The sequence below is a fragment of the Aedes albopictus genome, chromosome 2, assembly GCF_035046485.1.
Source record: "Aedes albopictus strain Foshan chromosome 2, AalbF5, whole genome shotgun sequence".
In the NCBI taxonomy this organism is placed as follows: domain Eukaryota; kingdom Metazoa; phylum Arthropoda; class Insecta; order Diptera; family Culicidae; genus Aedes; species Aedes albopictus.
This window is the reverse complement of record NC_085137.1, coordinates 180,014,226-180,032,131: the sequence shown is the minus strand read 5'-3', so window position 1 is coordinate 180,032,131 and position 17,906 is coordinate 180,014,226.

Genomic DNA, 17,906 nt, shown 5'->3' with positions numbered 1-17,906 from the left:
ATCGTGATGGAAGAATCGGATGTATGTCAATACTGACAATATTTGCACACAGGCGGTACAAGGTCGCTGGGAAAATAAAGGGTAAACGGTTAGATGATGTCGCTGGTGTTTGACATAAAAGAAAACCAAAATTTGTGTCAGCCTCTTTGCATTGATACCAAATTAAATGATTCACAAAATTCGGCACATTCACAAAATATCATTCAAATTGAAAAATATCGAGTCAAAAATTGCATTTTTCTCGTTTTGGGCTAAAAATGCCCAAGCACGTCACGCTGAAATTGGGAATTTTCGATCCCCTCCCCCCATCGTCCGAGTTTTTCCTATATCTAACACACTGACTGTCACACTTTCACCCCTTTCCCCCATGGACCTCGACGTACTTAATGGATGGTCCCTGTGAATCTAAGGTGCGATGAGAAAGTGACAGTGGTATTCAGATTCTGCGTCTCAAGAAGCAATGAAGAGGCATTGTAAAACTCAGCCATGCTGATTTCGCAAGAACCGAAAATTCGAGGAAAAAGTGTAAATATTTTTAAGATTCTGCATCTCAAATCCCTGAAACTCCCCCGAAACCCTTGGAGTTCCTGTTGAAACCCTTTGAGAACTCCTGAAAAGCCTCTTTGATCGCCTGAAACACCCTGCGACCCCCTGAGAACCCTTGAAATGACACTGAGATCCCGCGAAACACTTCTGAGACCCCTGGAACATTGCTTGGAACCCCCTGAGAACCCCTGTAATGACACTGAGGCTTCATGGGACCCCCGAGAATCCTTGTAATTATCGAAGGCTAACTGAAAGTACCGAAAAAAACCCTAATTAATCCACCTAGTGGTGATGGTGCCTTTCTCGTGCTTTAAAATATCCTTTCAACAAAACTCGAGCGACATGTTGATGACATTGACATAAATACAAAATGAAAACTGCTTGCTAAATCTACTCAATATGGATACATTTTATATTAGCATAACATCCATTATTCAGAAAATATAAGTAAGACAACGATCCAAAACTCAAACCAAATAAGTGTCATGAAGCCGCAAAATTTTGAAACGTCATTTTAGATTTTCCGGTCATCATTTTATGACTCCGGATATCTACCCCAACTAAACTAACCGCCATCTTGGATGTTCTGGTATTCATTTTTGGACTCTGCTCCTACAATTACATAAAGTAGTCGCCGTATTGAATTTTGGCATGTCGTTTATGATTTTCTGGTTATCAGTTTTGGACGAAGACCGGCATTCTTCCCCATTCAAACTATAGTTATATTGCAGACCTTGTAAAACAGCGCACAACTTGGGTTTTCTGGTTACAAATTTTGAATTCTGGACATATTTTCATACAAAATATGCCCATAATGCAAGAATTAAAAATCCTATAAAATAGGCACTAACTTGAACACCACGATAGCGGCTTCGGGAGACGGTTCGGCTTTTGTTATTCCTGTCTTCTTCCATAATAAGAGTTATGTTGCCCATCTGTGTGTCATATTCAATGCAACATGCAATAATAACTTTATCTTTATCTTTATTGTCTTTATTAATGAGGTTTTCAACCCTTGGTTGGTTCGCCTCAACCAATAATAAACTAATATTAACCTTCATAATCGGAATTGGCTGAAAATCTATGCGTAAAGCTAGAATTAGACACATGTCATCGTGTCAGATGACATTGATTTGACCCTTTCTTATGTTAATTGATCTTCGTTCCACTGCTCGTGTTGTGTGTAGGTAAGAGGTAACGATAGCGCACGAATGTAACAAAGCCGACTGACACCCGACTGCGGCAACGAAATGAAGGTAGTGAACGAATGTTTACAAGACTGGTCGTGATTTGATGTACCGCATTCATGGGTTTGGTTAAATTTTACATTTTACTATCCGGATCTGATTCCGGGTAACTACCGGCTGAACCAAATATGGCCTAACATTATTGTCTTGTCAACTGCTCATCGGTTAACCAAAAACGCTGCAAATTGAAGGTGTCACATGCAGGGTTTGACAATTTCGATGGGACTCTCAGAACCAATTCCGGAACACTACCAGTTGTCTTTAGTGTGACGTAAGGCTACTTTCTAGCTAACTGTTCATCAGGTTATCGCAAAAGCCACGATTTGATGTGTCACATGCCTGGCTTTGGTTTACTTTTACATTTGGCCTCTTCCGGTCACTCAAAACCGATTCCGAAACACTTGCTGGCCGTTCATTAGGTAATCTAAAAAGCCGCTATTTGATGTGACGCATGTAGGGGTTTGTTTCTCTTTCAGATTTAACCACTTCGACGGGAACCCCGGAACGGGTTCCAGAACACTACTGGATCAGATATGGTCTGAGATGGTTTTCCTGCTCATTGTCCATCAGGTCATCGAAAATGCCGTGGTTTGATGTGTCGCATGCATGAGTTTGGTTCAATTGTATTTTTGACCACTTCCAGTGGAACGCCTAGAACCGGTTCCGGAACACTACTGGTTCAGATGTGGTCTGAGATGATTTTCTTGCTCATTGTCCATCAGGTCATCTAAAATGTCGTGGTTTGATGTGTCGCTTGCATGGGTTTGATGCATTTTCATATCTGGTCCCTTCCTGGGGTACCGTTGCGGAACACCTAAATGGCCATAACTCCGGAACGGCTGGACCGATCCGAATCATTTTCAATAGGAAACAATGGGGCCAGATTTCGCGTCGAATAAACCGTCGATCATTAAAATCGGTTGAAGTTTACTGCCAAAAAGTGATGTGAGTTTTTTTGTACACACACACACATACACACACACATACATACACACATACAGACATCACCTCAATTCGTCGTGCTGAGTTGATTGGTATATGTGACTCGACCCTCCGAGCCTCCTATCAAAAAGTCATTTTTGGAGTGAACATATAGCCTTTCCAGTACACTTAGTGTACGAGAAAGGCAAAAAAATCATTTCGTTCTCACGCTTCGCGTGCCCATCAATTGAAACCCACTGATTTTGCACCATATCTATATTGAATATATTCCTTCTAAAACTGACCAATCCGAAACACAATATAACTTCTTTCCAGTACTTTTGGTTCTTGCGAAATTGTTGTAGCTTGTGAACCCAGATTGGAAACCACTGAGTTTTGCAACACAACTATATTGTGATCAGTGATCTCCGATGCTTCAGAAATTCCCGTAGCCCGTGACGTCACATTGGGAACCACTGGGCTATATTCAAGTAAGTTGATCCAAAGACGTAGAATCCGAAAAACGTTTTCATTTCATCGTCACACTGGCGGTTCAGTTTGCTAAGAATAACACTACGGGCCGCCAGAGGTCCAGGGGTAAGAGTCCACTAAACAGGTGACCCCTAATTCATGGTGTTATGCGGCTTTATGCTTACCATGCCAAGGAATGAATGGTTAGCGGGGTCTTATGAAAACCTAACCACAAACGGAGCCTCCCGAGCAGGAACGAATAACTGCCACATAACTGCAGCATACCAAAGTCAGGTATCATACCAAGACATGGTGTTGGTCGGTTACCCAGGCCTTGAAAATAACTTATTTTGGTATTTTGTAGGTATTGATGAAATACCTGAACGAGTTATTGGTTTGGTGTTGAGGACTGCTTGAGGTATTATTCAGTTATGGAAAAATCGCTATTTGTATGGGAAAATCGCCGATTATTATTTAGGTATTGCCATACCTGAGGCCATTATTTACGTGTTATGCCAAGAATATACACCAGTTATTATTTTAGGTATTTTATCTTAATACCTCATTCAGGTTGTAGGTACATATTCGGTTTTCCATACCTGAGTTTAGTATTCTTCAGCTATTTTCTCCTGCTCGGGCTGTGAAGAATCAGTGCAGTGGACCTTGCGCTTCTACGAGATAATCAGATGCCCTTCTTAAGTCTCAAATCTGAGGCTAAATAAGGGCGAGATTATTCAAATGTTGTAAATTAGCTTACATTACTACCTAGGGTATGTGTGCCATCAGTAATCTCATGCTCCCATTGTCATCCTATTCGAAAACATGCGATTACGGCACCGATTGACTCCGTTCTTTTTATTTTCATGGGTGCTCACTTCTAACAAAAAATACAAAAATAAGAAACAAAACAAACAACGCTTTAATCCTTTGTTTTTTTGTGAGATGAAAATGGGAACCACATGCTTAATAAGGGAACTAATACCCTATATGGGTTCGCTTAATGCGTTTTCGCCATTGGCGTTTTTCAATTGACACCGATTTGGTTTGTCGTTGATGTTTCCTTTTTGAGCTGTGATTGTGAAGAGTGTAATTCTGTCTAGTTTGGGTAGTGGCTACGGCTAGGAAACCTCAGATCAATTTTCAGCGTAAAAAGCGTGCGTAGCCCAAGTGGCTCTACTTCAAAAAGTTGACTTTCGTAGAGTAACTACTCCCAGGTAACCAATAAGCAGTTAAAATGGCATTAATTCGGCACTATATGCGCCTTTACAGCAGGTCATTAAATGCTAATCTGCCGTATATGCGCCATTAGTGCCAATTAAATGCAGGTTTTGGCCCAATATACGGCTGATTAAATGCTTGGGGCACGTCCTGAACTGCTGTTGCTGTATTTTTTTTTGCTGCTTTCGGCCAAGTTGGGATTAGATCCCTCGATCCTCGGGTTGACAATGGTGCTGAACTGCGCTACAGGGTAAGCTATAGATCAGTGATTCCCAAAGTGGGCGAAATTGCCCCCCTGGGGGCGAAAATCAGGTCTAGGGGGGCGAAAATTTGAAAAATCAAAATTGGGGGGCGAAAATACTGAAAAGGGGGGCGATTTTTTCAATGATTGGAAACCATTAATAGTATTGAACTACAAGACGAGAATGTCAACTGAATCATAAAAATTCCCTGGCGCTCAAGCGTAAAGTTCAAGTTTTGTCTTGAATTATCGACAACATACTTTCACTATTAAACTTAAACATCGACTTAATTTGACAGAATTGTTGGTATTTATGTGGACTCTTTGGCAAAATTGCTAGAAAAAAAGACTGCTGCACGTGTTTCTCAAGGGATTATGGAAATCTAAAAAAAATATATTTTTAAACTCCTATTACGAACATTCGTGAATCATGATTAGTTTTGTCAAATATGTAAAAAGTACAAAGTTTTTTTTCGCAATGATGAACACCGCACTTTTTTTAAAATATTTTTTAAAATTATTTTCAAATTCTTCACCAGTCTTATTTTACTACTTGTGACCAAACATTGACTCTTGGTTGTTGGAAAACTCCATTTAAGAATAATGGTTAAACATCTGGTTGGGAATATCGAGTGTTCATAGGTGTTTACTTTCCGTTCTATTTCGATAAATGAATGCTCAATCAACAACGGTTTGAGAAGTAGGCATAAGCACGATATCATTATTTATGTAAGCATGGTTAAAATTCAGTATATTTTTTTCAAATGCGGAAAATCAACGCATTTACCAAACAATTTGGGTAGCGAACCACTTGGGCAGCGGCCGGTATTTTGAGCACTCTTCGCTATAACTCAGTCAATACCATACCAATTAACTTGAAATTCTGTACACGGCTAGATACTATACGTATCTCATCGCGTTCCAAAAATTGTGTTAATTGGTTCAGAAGTAGCTGAGTTATAGCAGAAAAGTGCCCTAAATAGGACCTTTGCCGAAATGGTTCCACTTGCCTAAATGAAAATGAGAGTGGAACAGATTGGGATTCATTAAATGGCACTACTAGCTTTGCCACAGTAGCGCTTTTAAAGGCTTTAGCTGTTGCAACCTTCTACTATAGAGAAATGAAATCTCACATAGGGGGGCGAAAATATTTTATTGAAGCTCTAAGGGGGCGATAGCTCCTAAAAGTTTGGGAAACATTGCTATAGATGATCAGATAAAGCGCGTTGGATTTTTGATCTATTTGAGGCATGAGTATTACACCGGCAGTTGCTTCGTTAAATTATGAGCTCGGCAGGTGCTGATAATAAAATCGATCATTGGAAACACAACATGGAATTGATTTGCCAAAGCATGTTTTCCCATTGATTTTCTTCGTTGTTACCTATGTTTGACTGGACATGCGAAGGATGATGGCTTCTACAGCAGTGGTACGTAAATTAGAAAGTGAAAATGTGATGTGGCTTTAGCATCCCTAATCTCTCTTAGCAGTTTCATGGCAATAAAGTAGCAGTTATGCTGCGTGTTGACCAAAACATAACGTGCATTTGAAATGCTACGAAAATGCTGTCAGATTTTGAGTAGCATTTGAATTGTTAATATAGGACAGTTTAGCAGTCGAACTGATATGATACGGCAGTAAGCAGGCCGAATGCAGTTATGAAACAGAAATACGGCTTATTAAAATGCTTATTGGTTACCTGGGCTGTATAGGTTACCTTGTGAACTCAGTTTTGCTTTTTCGTGCCTCGAGAATGCTATATCTTGGAATAACGTTAACAGTATGTTTAAACCTTTCCTTATGGATGCGTTGAAGCAAGCTCTTGTATTTAGCATCTTTTCGCTGATATTTGGCAGTATTGCTACGATGATTACACCATCTGAAGTAGCTCAAACATAAATTTGAGATGCTTCAGTTTGATGGATCACTTAGGTATTACAGTTCATGGATAACTTAACATAGAGTTGCACCTAACCCAACTCTGCGTAAGCATAATTTGTCATGAGTTGACTGATCGGCATATGTCAGATAAGGAGTCTCCTTTGACCTTCTTTGCACTTTTGAGTGTTCCTTCGCATACTATGCGTATTAAGGCATACCTGCTCAAAATGGGGGGTCCTGTACTAATTGGTTTTATGGATAACTCGCTTCCATTGCTACTCCAAGAGAGTTTCATTGTGGTTTTGTTATTACAACGCCCGCCATTGTGGTATACCATAACTATTGCTGTGAAGCTTGTCCTCTGCGGTCTGTGTGGATCACAAGAGGTATTTCTGAATGGAACTCTGATCGGATCGTTCGAAATATCTTCGGATAAATCATTCTGTTGTATAGTTACGAATCTCTTGCTTCCGCCCGAGAATTATAGCTATATAACTTAGTGGGCCCTAAAAAGCTCTCCTTACTTCAAATCTTCAGGAGCAAATGGGGGTTTGTCCTATTTTTCTGCAAAAGGATTTGAGTATTTCAAACATGTTTTGAACTCTTGTAGTTTTCTATTGGGTATTTTCATGGCGTGAAATTATTTGTTAGTTTTTTATCTCGAATGGGTGCGTGCGTTGTACAAGAGTTCTCTTTCGAAGTAAAGCTCACGCATACACAAGCACTTTGTTTTTATCAATGAAGTACTTTGGTAGTACTATCAGCATCAGCCCGATCGTAAACAATCACCCCTTTTTATCAATGATCAGTGTAGGAGGGATGTCATTCGTCCCAAATAATTTGTAATATAGAAGATGGTTATGAAGAAAAATTAAATAGAAATTTCGAACCCATGGAAATTTTCCATGTAGCATCTTGTAGGATTTTACCAAAAAGTACCTATATTCTCGGAGAATCGAAGTAGGCTTCGCCGTGAACGGACGCATTTTGCTCTACTTGTCAAGTTTTTTCTCGCGTTCCCGTTTTGTGTGGTTTAGAAAAAAATTAACTGGTGCTATGCTTTCCGGAAATAGAACGCGTTTGATTCACGATATACGTAGTTTATAGCCTGTAACGGTGCAGTTGTGAAGTTGTGAATTTATATACCGCATGTTTGATTTGACCGGCGAGAGTTGGTAACGTGAATTGCCCACTGAAGAAGCGGCAGGAGTGAATAAGTTATTGCAATTGGAATTTAGAAGAAGGTGGTGCCTAAGAAGATTTCACACTGAAGAGATTCGCATTAAGATTTGGTGCTAATTTTATGAGCATAGGAAAAACGTCGTTAAAAAACTGCAGTTGCGTAAAAGGAAAAATTGCATCGCGAAATTAGCAAACGGGTATTATTGGTGTGCACACTTTATATTAGTTACAGTTAAGTTGTGAATGCCATGAGTGATAAAACGATAGAGTCAAGGCCCTAATTAGAGTCAATATGTTGAGATCGTAAATATTTGTTTAGGGAGGCCTGGATACTATAACTTTTTTTCTCGTTCCAGAGAGCGGGTAAAAGCGCTTAAGCCTAGGCTTGAGAGCCAGGGCATACGGGGGAAATACCGTTGCTTCATCTCAGGATTCCTAAGGACATGGAGTGACATTAACATTCTTTGCAAAGTCACTCCCAACGAAGTGGCATATCATACTCACTTTTAACAAAACGGTTGGTACGAGATGTCCCCGTTTGCTGATTCCAAAAACAATAAAACCGCTGCACAGTAGGCCTGGCCGCTTTGATGCTTGTAATGGATCTCTAATGCACTGCAACCATTAATAATAACAAGAAAAATGATAGGAGTAGTCGATCTTATCATTTTCCAGGATTCTTTCAATGAAAGGCTGTGTATCTGTAAACTAGACTAGAAAGGGTGCGTGCGTTGTACAAAGAAGGAATGAGTTCCTGGATACCTCGTTCTTTCTGAAATGCTTGAAACGCATTGTCACATCAATATCACATCTGTGATGTTCGTCTGGCTGACATGCCTATTCATGTAAACTCACATGCCTCCCAATTTGGGATGTCCACAGTGACTCTTTTACACAAGGTTGTACACGTTTTCAAGTAAGTACTCGCTCAAACGTAGTTTTTGCTTGGATAATTTCTTGAATATTGAGGATGCTTTCGATGACGTGCTTTTCAATGTCGTGTTGAAAGTTGCATGACGTCACAAGTTACCTCCAATGAGCTATAGGCTCTCTTTACGCTTATGCATTTTACAGTGTCCTTTTCAGGGCACTGATTAAACCCGTTGTGGTACAGGCTATGAGCTCACGTTGCGCATAGGCGTTCATTCCCTCTTCTAGGGCACCCCTTCCTATTTCATCACCTTTCCCTTTCCTAATCCCATTCCATCCCTTGTCCCATTCTCCCTCAGGTAAATGATGAAATAGGCTTATATGTATGGCGATGGCACAAATGTCCCAAATGGAGGATAACGTGCCTCTGGAGCCGGCCTTCTGATACCTGATAGAATCCGAAAAACGTTTTCATTTCATCGTCACACTTGCGGTTCTTGAGACATTCACGTGGCCCGTGATCATAGATTGGAAACCACTTTTTTTACAACACATCTATATTAGAGATACTGATCCTTGAAACGATAAATCCGAAAAAAACATTTGCGCTTCCGATAAATATTTGTGCTTCTTCTTAGAACGGCGCTCATTGGTCACAAACGCGGGTGTGTTGTGGATTGGCATCCAAGCCGAAAGAGAGATGGTTTGTGAAAAAAGGAATGTTCATGGTGTGGGCTCGGGTTCAGTTTGGCTTTCTATTCCGCAGAATCATTACTTGTTCTGTGGCTTAGTTGGTTAAAGCACCGATCTAGCGAATGCGGAGTCGTGGGTTCGAATTCCAACAAGCGATTTTTTTTCACAAATTCATCTCTCAATTTGTAGCAACATTCTGTATGACATACCGGCAAATCTGGTAAATGCTAATAAAGGGCAACATATATCAGTGTATGTATCGTTTCCAATATATTTTCCATCGTTTCCTATGTTTTATGGATCGGCATTTAAACTTTCTATGGATCACTTTTAACCTTCCGTAACTCGCGCGGTTGGGCAGTTGGGCACCACCGTCAGCACTACGCTAATGCTGAGAACAAAAAGCGAGATTTTTTCAACGCGTTGTACAAAATACAACAGCGCGATAGTTCGGGTGTCATATTTTATTGATCGATTTCCTTTTTTCTATAGAACATTCCCTACTTTTTTATGGATTGTTCTATAGATTATTTGAGCCATTTTATGAATCATTTTTTGTGGTAAAGATCGGACTCGATTATCCGGATTCAGGTTCTGAAGCTTCTCAAATTTATATCTGGCAAACGGAATGCTGTAGAAAGCTGAAATTTTGAACGAATGTTAATCAAAGTTGGCCTAACAAAATGTCAAATTTTCAGCTTCATACAACATGCCGTTCCAAAGATACATATTTGGGAAGCTTCGGAACCCGACTCCGGATAATCGAGTCTGACCTGTATTTCTAATGGATAAATTTAACGAAAAGAAGGGACCACCTTAGAGGTGATGTTTAAATCTCGTGGGCGTATCTGCATTGATCAATTTCTCTTGATCAAATTGATGATGAGATAAGGGTTCTCTGCAGTTACTTACTGTCACACTTAACTATGAAAAGGGGGATCGTACAGCACGTGGTGTTCAAACTATAGACTTGATTTCCCAGGACATAGAGTAAGTACCTGCCAAACGGTATACGATTGCTAGAATGATTGGTTGGCTAACGAAGCTCACAATAAATAGCTTTGGAAGTACTCAAGAACGTTAGACTTGGAAGCAGGCTGTGTCCTAGCGAGGATAAAATACCTTAAATAAGAAGTAACACTCAGAAAGGTATGCAGTGCGCTTTTGAATTCATGGCCTGGAAAGTTGATAGTCGATGTTCTAGTCCATGGTCGGTCATGAAAACCTCGAGTAATATTCAGCGTAACTCATTGATTGTCGAAACGCCAAACAAACTTTTACCAGAAAACCCATTCAACAATCAATGATCCGAACCAAGTTGAAGCCAAACAGCCCAGCGGCAGTCGGTATTCGAAACCACTTTTGCTTTTGATCTGGCAGTGAGCCGACCCATTGACTTTCCCGTTCCGTACGCATCCAGCGGAAAACTTCAACTCAGCCCACTACACTCTGCCATTTGCCATTCACTGCCATCGTAACCCATGTAGAACGCTCCCGAACGAAGACTTAATCTCTGTAATGAGCGCCACTTTTACGACCTACGTATTTCTGCTTTAGGTGCTTCCAATCCTCTCCACTCCAGTTCACAAAAGGCAGGCAGAGCAGAGCAGAGCAGGAAAACTCCCACTCGTCCAGCCAGCAACAAGAACACTGTAGTCATCAAGGGCAGCTTCATCTCGGTCTCTCCTCCACCGCCCAGCAGCAGCGGTTTCCAGCTCTCTTCTTGCACGCTTTGATGGTATTTAACCTTTTAATTCTTGTTTATTGATATTAGATAATAGTCCCTTTTTTGTTGTGCTCGGGATGCTCGGTATTCTCCCCGAGGGGCAACCTCACACTAGCCACCTCACATCACATCACTCGCCCAGACGGGTTGGTGGAGTGAGGATTTCAAAGATTCGCTCCTCATCCCATGCCCAGGCTACGAACGACGTTGGACTGACAGCAGAATGACGACGACGACGACGACGACGACGACGAACCCCTCCTCGTTTGGCATGAGTATTTATTTCAATGGCAGACAAGGGAACAATCGTGGTAGTCCTCGTCGTTGTCGTCGTCGTCGACGCCGGTCGAGTCAAGAGAGCTAGCCAAGTGTTTGGTTTTCTGCTAGCTGTTTCTGACTCCTTTATTGCGTAAAAAAACCAAAGAAAGAAGGATGAAGTGGCTGCTCGCATCTCGCTGTTGTTGAGGTTGTGCCGGGTGTTATACGACAACAGGGGGACTGCCACAACAACAGTTTCCATTGCTGGAGGAAAGGGATGCTTCTCCTCAACGGAGAGGGGGATGTTGTTAAATCTATATAGACCACGCGAGTTTACTCTGTGTTCCTGAAGAAGGGAAGCGATATTCTTTAGAACAGTAGATGACTTCAAGCGGTTCACTTGTAGTATCTACAGAATATACCGTTCAGGGAAGAGAGGATAATGTTTGCCCACCGAAGTTTTAAAAAAGTACTAGATACGAATTCCAAAAAAGACGCAAAGGACAATTATGTGAAAGTGACTAACAATAGTTAGCTTTGCAAGTGGCATGATGGGTATACCCATTGAGTGATTTACCAGCAGTGCTTTCAAGGTAAAATCATAGCGGGTTACTTGAAGATTCCAAATTTTGTCACCCCTATGAAAATGACTTCAATATGTAACCCTAGCAAAGTATTTGCTATTTTTTTCCTTAGATGGATAATAATTAACAAGTAAATATTTTAAGAAACCGCTTATCCCTTTCGTGACGAATCAGCACAATTGTGCTGTTGAGCGGTAACTGTTTTGCGTATTTTTTTCATCTGTTTAGACTTTGTATTATGTGATGTAAACTGTTTCAATAATTCAGCCATTACTTGGCCGGGGTTCTGCTAAACCGAACTAAGCGCCAAAAATATAATTCCGAGATAATTAAGTTTAAAGTTCAACCACTCACAAATAAACAACAACGAGATTATTTAAAATTTTTCCGCACACATGTAACTTACAAGCCTTTATTAACCATCAGAAATGAAGAATACATGTAAATTATTTGGAATCATTGATATATTTACATTTTATTTCTTGGTACCGTAAAACGGGGTATCATTGATCAGCGGGGTAACATTGATCGGCTTAACTGACCTCATGAAATGTTCAAACAAGCATTTCATATTGAATTAGTTTCTGCAAAAGAATGGTATATCGTAAGCTGGTATCATTTAGCTATTAAATGACATGCAATTCATGAAAATTGAATTTCATAAACATTGAAATAAATCGATTTTTCTATAACTGTGTTTCGTAACGCAATGAGATACATTGTCAAACTTTCATGCATGGCACGAATACTAGGTACAATATGAGGTTCGAAATCACTGTATTACTTCAATATGATATCCTAGAGTTAGATTTAATGAACGAAATTTTCATGAAAATGCTCTTTTTCAATAAAACATACGATTTATTAAAAGTAGGCAATCAATTCCTTAATGCATTGCCTACCTTTAGGCGTTATTCGCGGTTTGGAGGATTTTAATCTTAAAATAACTCAAAAAGTACATAACTTATAAGAATTTGGATAACATATTCGAAATCAGCGACCTCGAATTTAGTAAGTAAGAGTATTTTCAACACAAACGGACATCGATCACTGACATGATCAATGTTACCCCAAATCAACAAAATCAAAAATTAGATTAAAAAGCCTATTTAAACATGTTTAAACGTTTTGCAACACTTTTTCGAGTAGCTTAACACATAATCAGAGGGCCAGTACTTGTTTTAAAAATATTAAACATCTAACATTTGCTTCAACAAGAGAATTATTCAAGAAAGATCGAAATTTCTGATCAATGTTACCCCGGATTACGGTACTTTGCACTCAGTTCACTCTGGCTGATCAAAAATATTAGAAAATGGTTTATAGTTCAGTTTGGCTGAATGTGTTTCTTTGTTTTAGATAAAACCAGTTGGATAGTGAAAAAAATCTCGTTTTTTCATCGTCTATCAAGTTAAAATCGATATCACTCACAATCCTTAAATGAATCAAAGATGACGCATACTATACGCGTAGCACGAAGGTCTCAAAACAGCTTGAAATATGGACGGCGGAAGCCCTCCCAGCTCAGCCCTTTCCACCCATGCTTTTTCTTCAAAAGCGGTGCATGTGGAGGAACAGAGCAAGAGTGATTATGTCAAACGATGTCCTTGCATGCCCTGAGGTACTGCGATGTGAATGTGGAGCAATTTGTGTACTTCAAACTTATGCTGGTCAAAGAAAACCATGAAAATGTTCTGCCAAAGTGCACTAAGTACAAAAAGTTTTAAAAAATATGAAAGAGTTTCGAACTTGGATCATCTGAGTGATAACCAAGCGCGTTACCTCTAGGTCATATTACCTGGCTGAAGGTCACTCGTTAAGTCTGAATCAAGTTCTTAACATTCTTCTCAATAATGGTTTTCGCGAAAACGCCATTTTTCGATCAGCCAAAGCGAACCAAGTGTTTGATTTTTTTTCAAGCTTTGTCATTCTAATTAGGCTTGTTGTTCAATGACGGCTCCTGTGTTAAATTACCAGTATGAGGTGTATCGACATGACTCTGTTATTGAAAACCCGTTGGTTTTTGTATTGTTGAGAATAAATTGATTCTAAAATGCAGTGGATTTGGTTCGGTCTGGCTGAATGTGATTTGGAAAAATGGCGATCAGTGCCATCGAAATATAATAGGTTCCTCCAACACCCATATTTCTAATTATGTGTTCATTTCTCTCACAGATTGCTTCTATGAGTCGGTTAGAAGTTAGAAATCTGACGGCGATGAGGAGAACTTGAAAATTTCATCGCCTGGACCAAAACTTAAATATTTCGCTGATTCTATCGAATGGTTTACAGTTCACTCTGGTTGGATGCAAAATAATGTTTTGTATGTTCTGCCAAACAGAAATTTTGAATTTACTCCACGAAGAGCTGTCAGAATTACTGGATTTTCACATGGAAGGAAGACCATCATTTTCTTCACCCAATGGTTAAGAAATCTCAATTTTTCAAAAAATGGTCTTTGGTTCGGTTTAGCAGAACCCCGGCCACTTATACTTGAAAGTGTGCAAACAAACTTTTGTTTACGTTGCCTGTGTAATTTACCACAACAAGGTAAACAATAAGTGGGCAAAACCCGTAAAACATGAAAAAGTTTTATCTGTCGCATATTTTTTATTTCCGATTTATCTAGGTAGTCAAGGATAGAAACCGAAAGATAAAGAGTAGTTCTTTCAAATGAGGAAAAATAAATGTTGATTTTTGGGAAATGTCAGAGTTCATGAGAGCCAAAGTTGAGCAATTTGTATGAAAATTTCACTTTTTTGAGCTCAGGCTCGGATTTAAGGGGGGGCAAAGGGGGCAAGTGCCCCGGGGCCCCCGATCAGAGGGGCCCCCAAGAATCCTGAAGCACTATATATTTTCTTCGTGAAAACATAAAATGCACTTCAAGAGACTATTTTATACATGTCCTAGAGTAGTTATATTTGAGTTCTTTAAGGGTATACAGACTTTTTCTTATCTGAATTTTCACTTGAAAATCCAAGGTTTTGATTAGATTAAAAACACATTATTTCAATTGCTAAGCAATTCAACCGTAGAATTGAAGTGTATTTCCCAGAATGACTATTTTAAGGGAACGGTTTTAATGCTTGGTTGCAGCAAATTCATATTATAAGATAGGTTTAACAGTATTCAATAATCAGGTAAAATAATGTATTTTTTTAAATTTTGTTATACACGAGTTTCTTTAAAATCCCATGAAGTTCTTGTTGAATTCAATTGAAAAAAAAAACTGTTTTAGTACTTAACATTACATCAAAAAAGCGTCTCTATCAAATAACTGTTAATACCCATCTGCATCAGTTCGTTAAAGACAGATGTTATCATGGGAAAGAGTTGATAACGATTCCTGAAGATTTTCGAGAAATTCGGGGGAGTTTAGGAAACCTAGTGTTTAAAAAAACATATCAGAACAATGTTTTTACGATGCTCTTGCAACAGTTGCCCCCTAGAATCCTGACTTTGTTCACTCGTAGAATTTTGCAATTCGAACTGAACGCTAATTTGTAAAATTTTCATAAATCTTTTAAATTCGGATGGAAGTTTAAAATACATGTATGTACGATCTAAATAAGATTACATTTACACTGTAAACCTGTATGCGAAATCTTGACATTTTAGTATAAACATTAGTATGCATGTTCGTATCATTTTTTTTTCATTAACTCAAATAATTGGACGATATTTTGGGGAATTGCAATTGAAGGCTTTTATTATTTCATCATAACAAATTGAAAAATTCATCATTCGAATGAAGAAACAGTTGAGTGACATAATTTTTTTTCTAAACCGCAAAAATCAGCAAAAAAAAACGAGTTATAAACAACATTGAAAATAAAACGTTCATGTACGGTTTACATGTTTTTGGGGGCCCACTTTATACGGTTTGCCCCGGGCCCCCCGAAGCCTAAATCCGGCACTGTTTGAGCTCCGTCCCGAAAGGGTTATACCTCTCGATTGTTTTTTTTTGCTGAAATGGCGTGCAATTGGTAATAGTTTATTCTCGTTAAAAAAAGAAAAAATATTTTTCAGAAGAAGCTGCTACTGATTTGATTTATCATTTGGTTCTTCATTATTTGGTTCGTCTTTTTTCTGACAAAATGGTAGCACTCCTCGAAAAATATCCTGAGAAATTTCTAGAAGAATCCCTAAAGATTTTCCGAAGTAATCTGAAGAAATTTCCTAGGGGAATCCCTGACACTGGTGCCATCAAAGTTACTCCAAGTTACTCGCTGCGTAACTAGCTCTTCAGACTAAAAAAAAGTCAATTCCCAGTATGAGAATACGTTTCTTTGAAAAAAAAAGCTGCGTTTTTTATGATTTCTCATTTTTTTCCCTTCAAGGATTACTTTTTTTTTGCGAATTCCTTAAAGCATTCCTTCAGGAATATGTACCTCTTTGGATCCCTTCATAAAGTCGTTCAAGGATTATGTCATGAAGTCCTTTCACGAAACCTTCAAATGAAAATCAAGGAATTTTTCCAAGGATTCTTTAAGAGACTTCTCCAAGAAGGAATCTTGCAGGAGTTCCCCATGGAAAATACGGGTCATTCCACACCAAGTGTACACACCGCGTGTTATCGACCATCACGGATTTTGACCAAATTTTGTTGGAATGTTTGTTTAAATGGAGGAAGAAAAAATCCAAATTTTGGTACCGATCGGATCACCCCTCGGCCCGTGGCAGCACCCCTCGTCTGTGCCAATACATGAAAAATCCAAGTTTTCCCTTCCTTTTGTTAATTTATATCTTTGAAACTATAACATATGCACATTTGTGACCTTCGGCTTTTTTGAAGAAAATTGTTGGAGGAATCCAGGAAAAATATTATTTTTTTGATACAGTGTTGCCAAATATGTTATTTTTCAATTTTAAAATTTTAAATCGATTTTTCGTCGAATGAGTATATTTTGATTTCAAAAATTTTGATTCCATCTTGTTTATCAGACATTTTCCAGTCGAAAAAGCTTAACTCCCCGAGGTCTTTTTGGCCGTTCCAGAGATACAGCGTTTTTAAGCTTGAAAACCGTTTTTCTCTAATATATAAAATAAGTCCAATTTACAAGTTTCGCTAAGATAACATTATTCGATGCAATTTAAAGGTGATTTGAGCTGATTTAGACCAAGGAGAATAGAAAACTATGTAAAAATAATAATATGACAGTGTTGCCAGTTTATCAATTATGGATTTATTAGAATGGATAACAATAAATTGTTAAAGTTTAAAATTTATGTATTATAATCCTTATTTCAATTGAAATTCTACCTATGTAAACATTATGGTTGACGAAGTGTTGCCAGACATTTTAATTTTATTGTTAAAATCACATGATAACTTTTGTATCAAATCAAATTATCAAGCAAAAATCATAAATTCCTTTTTTGCAATTTTATTGCTATTGGCAACACTGAACCTTGATAGTTTTCGTTTGATGTGCAACTTTTTATTCTTCGAACAAACCTTTAATAAGGGCAGTGGTAAATTCAAATGTTCACTGAAACTAATTCAGAATTACGCAAATTGATTCCGACTGTTCTTGGTGTATTTTTAGGATGTTTAGCTTTTCAGTCCGATTGTGAGATCAAAAACAATCTTATGTTGTCATACTCCGACGCTTCGTATCGGATCTTGAGAAAGATCCCATACGGATCGAAACGTTGGAGTAAGAGAACATAAGGCTGTTTTTGATCTCACAATCGGACTGAGAAGCCAAAAAATCCCAAAAATGAGTTCAGAATTACGAAAAACTACTCTGTATGACATACTATGCCTTAACGTACAAGTTTCTATTCATTTTTTTCTGTTTATCCATTGTTTTGAACTTGTACGGGGAAAGGAAAGTTCCCAAAAGTGAGTTCAGTTAACTTCATTAACTCGCATACAGACAGAGCACTTTGAGTAGAAGTTCTTTTTACCCAACCGCCAGTTCAAATTACTCAAGGATGCAAAAAGAGCTCAAAAGTTAGTATAAATGTAAAAATTTTACGAGAAGGATTTTTGAGTTCCCGTAGAGATGCATTGTTTCGAACATGAAAAAGGACCAAGCAAAGGATTAGATGGCACATTTAA